General features: G+C 38.7%; 1 non-coding gene across 1 annotated transcript; it reads right to left on the minus strand.

The window, feature by feature from the left end:
- Positions 1-8,795: 8,795 nt before the first annotated feature.
- LOC112767941 (small nucleolar RNA R71) lies at positions 8,796-8,903 on the minus strand. Its single transcript, XR_003185380.1, has one exon. It is a non-coding gene; the product is annotated as a small nucleolar RNA R71 (small nucleolar RNA).
- Positions 8,904-9,238: the final 335 nt, after the last annotated feature.

The following is a 9,238-nucleotide window of genomic DNA, read 5'->3' on the forward strand; positions in this document are numbered from 1 at the left end:
TTTTTAGTTTTTATTTTCGAAAAATTCTTCAAAAATACAAAAAAAAATTTCTATTTGTTCTTCAAGTTTTTAAGATGATTCTAGAGTTTCATGATGATTTGTTGAAGTCTGGCTGGCTGTGATGTCATGTCTAATCTTTTGGACTAAGGTTTCAACTTATCATCACAAGAGCTTGATGATTTCTATCAATCTTGCTGTTGAAAGTAATGATCTGCTAAAGCTTGGCTGCCATTGCCATGTCTAGTATTTTGGACCGAAGCTTTCACTGAAAGCTTGGCTGGCTAGTAAGCCGTGTCTATTTCCTGGACCGGAGTTTTAGACTAACATTGAAATGATTCCTGGAATTCTCATTAAAAATTTTGAATCCCTTTATTTTCCTTTTCATATAATTTCGAAAAATCGCAAAATTTTTTTTTATAAATCATAAAAATAAAAAATATTTTATGTTTCTTGTTTGAGTCTAGTGTCTAATTTTAAGTTTGGTGTCCTGCATGTCTTTATTTTCCTTGCATTTTTTCGAATATGTGCATTATGTTCTTCATTGATCTTCAAGTTATTCTTGATGATTTCCTTGCTCTGATCTTTAAATTCTCTTGTTTTGTGTCTTTTGTTGTTTCTTACATGCATTTTTAAATTGTTATAGTCCTTAATATACAAACTTCTGAGTTTGGTGTCTTGCATGCATTGTTTATTTGATCTTAGTTGCATTTTTTATTGTTTCTCATCATTTAAAAATTTAAAATTTTTTTAAATTGTGTCTTTTCAAGTTAATAACCAGAGAATTGAAGATTCAGAACATTTAGCAGAGGAATTACACAGAAAAAACTGGGCGTTTAAAACGCCTAGTGAAGAAGGAAAATTGGCGTTTAAACGCCAGCCAGGTGGGCGTTAAACGCCCAAAAAGGTAGCATTTTGGGCGTTTAACGCCAGGAGGACACTAGAGGGAAGATTTGTTTTTAATTCAAATCTTTTTCAAGTTTTCATAATTATTCAAAATCAAATCTTTTTCAAATCATATCTTTTCAATCATATCCTTTCAAAATCAATTTCTTTTCAATTTTTTTTATTTATTACTATTTTGGAAAATATTTGTTACAATTAATGATTTAATTCAAAATTTTCTAGTTGTTACTTGCCTATTAAGAAAGGATCATATTTTAAATTCTAGAATCATATCTTTTAATTTCTTGTTAGTCAAGTAATCAACTTTAATTTTAAAACTTTCCTTTTTTTTTTAAATTCTCATTCACATCTTTTTCAAAATTAAGTTTCAATCATATCTCTTTGATTTCTAATTTCAAAATCTTTTTCAAAAATCACTTAATTTCTTTCCCAATCTTGATTTTCGAAAATCATCAATCAAATTTTCAAGTTTCTTTTATTATTTCTAAATCTTTTTAATTTATTTTCAAAAATTCTTCCCCTCTTCTCACATCCTTCTATTTTTATTTTCCTCTGACACCTCAAAGAATCTCTATACTGTAACATAGAGGATTCCATATTTTCTTCCCCTCTCTTTCATATGAGCAGGAGCAAGGACAAAGGCATTCTTGTTGAAGCTGATCCTAAACCTGAAAGGACCTTGAAGAGAAAGCTAAGAGAAGCTAAAGTACAACTCTCTATAGAGGACCTAACAAAACTTTTCAAACAAGAAGAAGCCATGGCAGCCAAAAACAACAACAATACCAACAATGCAAGGAAGGTGCTTGGTGACTTTACTGCACCTACTCCTGACTTCTATGGGAGAAGCATCTAAATCCCTGCCATTGGAGCAAACAACTTTGAGCTTAACCCTCAATTAGTTTCTCTGATACAATAGAATTGTAAGTTTCATGGACTTCCATTGGAAGATCCTCATCAGTTCTTAGCTGAATTCTTACAAATCTGTGACACTGTCAAGACCAATGGGGTTGATCCCGAGGTCTACAAGATTATGCTTTTTCCCTTTGCTGTAAGAGACAGAGCTAGAACATAGTTGGATTCAGAACCTAAAGAAAGCCTTAACTCTTGGGAAAAGCTAGTCAATGCCTTCTTGGCAAAGTTCTTTCCACCTCAAAAATTGAGTAAGCTTAGAGTGAAGTCCAAACCTTCAGACAGAAGGAAGGTGAATCCCTCTATGAAGCTTGGGAAAGATACAAGAAATTGATCAGAAGGTGTCCTTCTGACATGCTCTCAGAATGGAGCATCATAGGTATCCTCTATGATGGTCTATCTGAACTGTCCAAGATGTCATTAGACAGCTCTGCTGGAGGATCTCTTCATCTGAAGAAGACGCTTGCAGAAGCTTAGGATCTCATTGAGATGGTTGCAAATAACCAATTTATGTACACTTCTAAAAGGAATCTTGTGAATAATGGGACAAATCAGAAGAAAGAAGTTCTTGAAATTGATACTCTGAATGCCATATTGGCTCAGAACAAAATATTGACTCAACAAGTCAATATGATTTCTCAAAGTCTGTCTGGAATGCAAGCAGCAACAGGCAGTACCAAAGAAGCTTCATCTGAAGAAGAAGCTTATGATCCTGAGAACCCAGCAATGGAAGAGATGAATTACATGGGAGAATCCTATGGAAACACCTATAATCCTTCATGGAGAAATCATCCAAACCTCTCATGGAAGGATCAACAGAGGCCTCAACAAGGCTTCAACAATAATAATGGTGAAAAAAATAGGTTTAGCAATGGGAAACCCTTTCCATCATCTTCTCAGCAACAAACAGAGAATTCCAAGCAGAACCACTCTGAATTAGCCACTGTAGTCTCTGATTTAATTAAAACCACTCAAAGTTTTATGACTGAAACAAGGTCTTCCATTAGAAATTTGGAGGCACAAGTGGGTCAGCTGAGTAAGAAAGTTACCGAACTCCCTTCTAGTACTCTTCCAAGCAATACAGAAGAGAATCCAAAAGGAGAGTGCAAGGCCATCAACATAACCCACACGACTGAACTTGGAGAGGAGGAAGAGGCAGTGATCTCCACTGAGGAAGACCTCAATGGACGTCCACTGGTCTCTAAGGAATTCCCTAATGAGGAACCATGGGAATCTGAGGCTCACACTGAGACCATAGAGATTCCATTGAATTTACTTTTGCCATTCATGAGCTCTGATGAGTATTCTTCCTCTGAAGAGGATGAAGATGTTACTGAAGAACAAGTTGCTAAGTACCTTGGAGCAATCATGAAGCTAAATGCCAAGTTATTTGGTAATGAGACTTGAGAGGATGAACCCCCCTTGCTCACCAAAGAACTGGATGACTTGACTAGGCAGAAATTACCTCTAAAGAGACAAGATCCTAGAAAGTTCTCACTACCTTGTACCATAGGCACCATGACCTTTGAGAAGGCTCTGTGTGATCTAGGGTCAAGCATAAACCTCATGCCTCTCTTTGTAATAGAGAAGCTGGGAATCATTGAGGTACAAGCTGCAAGAATCTCACTAGAGATGGCATACAGTTCAAGGAAACAGGCTTATGGACTTGTAGAGGATGTCTTAGTAAAGGATGAAGACCACTACATCCCTGCTGATTTCATAATCCTAGATACTGGGAAGTATATGGATGAATCCATCATCCTTGGCAGACCCTTCCTAGCCACAGCAAGAGCTGTGATTGATGTTGACAGAGGAAAATTGGTCCTTCAACTGAATGAGGACTCCATTGTATTTAAAGCTCAAGGATCTCCCTCTGTACCCATGGAGTGGAAGCATGAAAAGCTTCTCTCAATACAGAGTCAAACAAAATCCCCACATTCAAACTCTAAGTTTGGTGTTGGGAGGCCACAACCAAACTCTAAGTTTGGTGTTGAGAGGCCATCATCATGCTCTGAGTATCTGTGAGGCTCCATGAGAGCCCACTGTCAAGCTACTGACATTAAAGAAGCACTTGTTGGGAGGCAACCCAATTTTACTTATCTATGTTAAATTTTTATTTTCTATTATTATTTTATGTTTTCTGTAGGTTGATGATCATGTGAAGTCACAAAAATAATTGAAAAAGCAAAAACAAACTAAAAACAGAATGAAAAATAGCACACCCTGGAGGAGAAGGCTACTGGCGTTTAAACGCCAGTAAGGGCAGCAGAATGGGCGTTAAACGCCCAGTCTGGCACCATTCTGGGCGTTTAACGCCAGAAATGGGCACTAGAATGGCGTTTAACGCCAGAAAAGGGCAAGAAGCTGGCGTTAAACGCCAGGATTGGCAGCAGAAGGCGTTTTGCACGCCTAATTGATGCAGGGATGAGAAATCCTTGACACTTCAGGATCTGTGGACCCCACAGGATCCCCACCAACCTCAACTCACTCACTCTCTTCTTCACACATTTTATAATACTCTTTCCCAAATGCCCTTCACCAATCAACTCAATACCTCTTCCCCAAAAATCCCTCACCTATCAAATCTTACCCTCTTCTCTATAAACCCTTCACCAATCATAAACCCCACCTACCTCACCATTCAAATTCAAAACACTTTCCCTCCCAAACCCACCCATACATGGCCGAACCTTACCCTCTCCCCACTCCTATATAAACCTATCTTCACCCCTTCATTTTTACACATCTTGAACACTACTTCTCCCCCTTGGCCGAAACACTAACCCCCCTCCATCTCCTCTATTTCTTCTTCCTCTATTCTATTCTTTCTTCTTTTGCTTGAGGACGAGCAAGCCTTCTAAATTTGGTGTGGTAAAAGCGTTGCTTTTTATTTTTCCATAACCATTTATGGCACCTAAGGCCGGAGAAACCTCTAGAAAGAGGAAAAGGAAGGCAAAAGCTTCCACCTCCGAGTCATGGGAGATGGAGAGATTTATCTCAAGGGTGCATCAAGACCACTTCTATGAAGTTGTGGCCAAGAAGAAAGTGATCCCCGAGGTCCCTTTCAAGCTCAAAAGGGTGAATATCCGGAGATCCGACATGAGATTCGAAGAAGAGGTTGGAAAGTTCTCACCAACCCCATTCAACAAGTCGGGATCTTAATGGTTCAAGAGTTCTATGCCAATGCATGGATCACCAAGAACCATGATCAAAGTGTGAACCCGGACCCAAAGAATTGGCTTACAATGGTTCGGGGGAAATGTAAGGTTGTTATTCAACTTGCCAATGATGCAAGGAGATGCACACCCCTACACTAGAAGGGCCAACTTTGATCAAAGGTTGGACCAAGTCCTCATAGACATTTGTGAAGAGGGCGCTCAATGGAAGAGAGATTCAAGAGGAAAGCCGGTTCAACTAAGAAGGCATGACCTCAAGCCCGTGGCTAGGGGATGGTTGGAGTTCATCCAACGCTCAATCATTCCCACTAGCAACCGGTCTGAAGTTACTATAGACCGGGCTATCATGATCCATAGCATCATGATTGGAGAAGAAGTAGAAGTTCATGAGGTTATATCCCTAGAACTCTACAAGGTGGCAGACAACTCCTCTACTTTGTCAAGGTTAGCCTTCCCTCATCTTATTTGTCACCTTTGCAATTCAGCTGGAATTGACATAGAGGAAGACATCCTCATTGATAAGGACAAGCCCATCACTAAGAAAAGGATGGAGCAAACAAGAGATCCCACTCATGGACAAGAGCATGTGGAAATTCCTCATCATAAAACCCCTGAGATACCTCAAGGGATGCATTTTCCTCTACAAAACTATTGGGAGCAAATCAACACCTCCCTAGGAGAATTAAGTTCCAACATGGGACAACTAAGGGTGGAGCACCAAGAGCATTCTATCCTCCTCCATAAAATTAGAGAAGAGCAAAGAGTTATGAGAGAGAAGCAACAAAGGCAAGAAAGAGATATTGAGGAGCTCAAGCACTCCATAAGATCTTCAAGAGGAAGAACAAGCCGCCATCATTAAGGTGGACCCGTTCTTTAATTTCCTTGTTCTTTGTTTTCTGTTTTTCGAATTTTTATGCTTTATGTTTATTTATGTTTGTGTCTTTATTACATGATCACTAGTGTCTAAGTATCTATGCCTTAAAGCTATGAAAATGAATCCATCACCTTTCTTAAATGAAAAATGTTTTTTATTGAAAAAAGAAAAAGAAGTGCATGAATTTCAAATTTTAAAACAGTTTAGTTATTTTGATGTAGTGGCAATACTTTTGTCTTTCTGAATGAATGCTTGAACAGTGCATATTTTTGGATTTGTTGTTCATGAATGTTAAAAATGTTGGCTCTTAAAAGAATAATGGAAAAGGAGAAATGTTATTTGATAATATGAAAAATCATAAAAATGATTCTTGAAGCAAGAAAAAGCAGTGAAAAGCTTGTAGAAAAAAAAGAGAAGAAAAATAAAAAGCAAGCAAAAAAAGCCAATAGCCCTTTAAACCAAAAGGCAAATAAAAAGGATCCAAGGCTTTGAGCATCAGTGGATAGGAGGGCCCATAGGAATAAAATCCTGGCCTAAGCGGCTAAACCAAGCTGTCCCTAACCATGTGCTTGTGGCGTGAAGGTGTCAAGTGAAAACTTGAGACTGAGCGGTTAAAGTCGTGGTCCAAAGAAAAAAGAGTGTGCTTAAGAGCTCTGGACACCTCTAATTGGGGACTCTAGCAAAGCTGAGTCACAATCTGAAAAGGTTCACCCAGTTATGTGTCTGTGGCATTTATGTATCCGGTGGTAATACTGGAAAACAAATGCTTAGGGTCATGGCCAAGACTCATAAAGTAGTGATAAACCACTATTTTATGATTTATATTGTGTTTAATTGTGTGGTTTTATCATGATCCTTACTCACTTATTCATTAAATTAGCATGCATTTAGATTTCCTTCCTGAATTTATTACATGTTTGAAAACTGCTTCCTAGAGACTTTAATTATTTATTTTTAATTCTCCTTTATTCCATTCGATGCCGTGATCTGTGTGTTGAGTGTTTCAGACTTTACAGGGCATAAATGAGTTGGAGATTGGAAAGGAAGCTAGCAAAAATGGAAGGAACACAAGAATTTGAGGAGATAACCAGCGAGAAGTGATGCGGTCGGATGGCTCACGCGACCGTGCAAAGGAGAGCAAATCACAGTGACGCGGCCGCATGGCTCACGCGGCCGCGCGGATTGGAAAAGCTTAGGCGACGCGGTAGCGTGGATGACGCGAACGCGTGTCATGGAAAAGCGCGAATGACGCGTCCGTATGGATGATGCGATCGCGTGACATGTGCGATCTGCATAATCTGCAGAATTCGTTGGGGCGGTTTTGGACCTTAATTCGACCCAATTTTCGGCCAGGAACTGCAGACTAGAGCCGGAGAATATGCAGAAACAAAAGAACACATTCATTCAGAGACAGTGGGAGATCCAGTTTTACTCTCTTAGGTTTTTCTCTCTAGGTTTTTAGAATTTTAATTTTCAATTGGTCTTAGCATTGGAACATTGAGAAGAGTTATTTCCTCATCAAGACTTCGTCATTCTAGTTCGTTTTCTCAACTTGGTTTTATTCTTCCATATTCTTTGTTTTGTTCAATTTTGTCATTCAGATACTTTTATGATTATTTAATGCAAGGATTATTTCTTTTTAATTCAATTTCAATTCCAATAATCATGTCTTCTTTTAATTCCCTTTCATGTGTTATGGATTTATTATTTACGATGAGTGAGTAGTTTCTTTACTTGATGGGAGTTGATTAAAAGGAACTCTTGAGTTGGAAGGATTGAAAGAAAAATTTGTAATTGGGTTAAATGTTGGATTGCTATCCTGTCACCAACGCCAATTCCTTTGAACTAAGTGGGTTGCAACTTGTGAACAGATCCGGAATTCCAACTTGTTTGACTTTCCCTTACCTAGTAAAGGATAACCAAACAGAACAACCATTAATTATAAATTAATCTTACAATCATTCCATCAATAGTAAAAATTCCAACCAATCAACTACCAGTCAAGGCTTTTATTCATATTAATTGAATTTCCTCAATTTAAATTCCAATTTACCTAACTCAACTTCTTTGAACATCTGATTAATAAGATAGCACACTTTTCTGCAACTCGTTGGTAGACGACCTGGGACTTAACACTCCCAATAATTTTTAATTTAACTCTCTGTGACATAATTTTAAATTGATAGGTAGATTTTTGGTGAGTTAAGAACTATACTTGCAACGTAACCATTTTAATAATTTTTAATTTATCAGCTTCTGCGTCTCATAAATTTTTGGCGCCGTTGCTGGGGAGTTGCAATAGAGTGCTAAATTTATTAATTAGAATTTATTTAATTGCATTTTATTTTATTTTGCTACTATGAGCTGCATGTTTCTTCCGTCAAATGACGCGTTCACTTCCTGATCCACGCTTGCTAATATTCGATCCTGAAATTGAAAGGACAATTTCACGAATAAGGCGAGAACAGCGTCGGTTAGCCCGCTCTGAGGGCGGATCTGAAAGTGAATCTGAGGAAGAAATCAGCCCCCGTTCTACTGATTCGGTTGTTTTACGTGCAGAAAACATGGCAGCTAGGAGAGTTACCATCCAGGAGGAAGGAGCCCCTGATTTTACAATGCAACCGTTTCAAGCGCATCATCCAGCGGTAGCTACAGATTTTGAAATATAGACTGCACTGGTAAATTTGATGCCCAAGTTTCATGGCCTACCTGCTCAAGAGCCTAGCAAGCACTTGAGAGATTTCCAGGCAGCCTGTTCTACTGTCAGGCGTGATGGCACTGATGAAACTTCAATTCTGCTGAAAGCTTTTCCATTTTCTCTGGAGGAAAAAGCAAGAGAGTGGTACTACACTCAACCTCTAGCAAATGTATCCAACTGGAATACACTCAGAAAGGAGTTTCTGGAGAAATTCTTTCCATCTGAAGTTACTGATAAACTAAGGAAGGATATCTCCACAATTGTTCAGGATGACAATGAGACTCTCTTTGAATACTGGGAGCGCTTCAATAATCTTTTGGAAGCATGCCCCCACCACATGATTGACAAGATCGTGCTACTCAGCTATATCACACAGGGTATGAGACCCCAAGATAAGACCACATTGGAAAGTGCCAGCAATGGGTCTATGAAGAAGTACAAGACCACTGATGAAGCTTGGCAATTGATCAGTGATTTAGCTGAATCTACTAGGAACCACAGACAACAGCAAGGCCGTTCAAAAGCCGTTGCAGAAGTATCTTCTAGCAGAGAGACTGCTACTCTAACTTAGAGTATATATGAGATGACCAACTTGCTGAAGCAAATGCAGTTGAATCAACAAGCTCAGCAAGCTCAACCTCCTCCACCACAGCAAAACCAACAACTAGTCCCATAAAG

The sequence above is a fragment of the Arachis hypogaea genome, chromosome 17 (assembly GCF_003086295.3).
Source record: "Arachis hypogaea cultivar Tifrunner chromosome 17, arahy.Tifrunner.gnm2.J5K5, whole genome shotgun sequence".
NCBI lineage: Eukaryota > Viridiplantae > Streptophyta > Magnoliopsida > Fabales > Fabaceae > Arachis > Arachis hypogaea.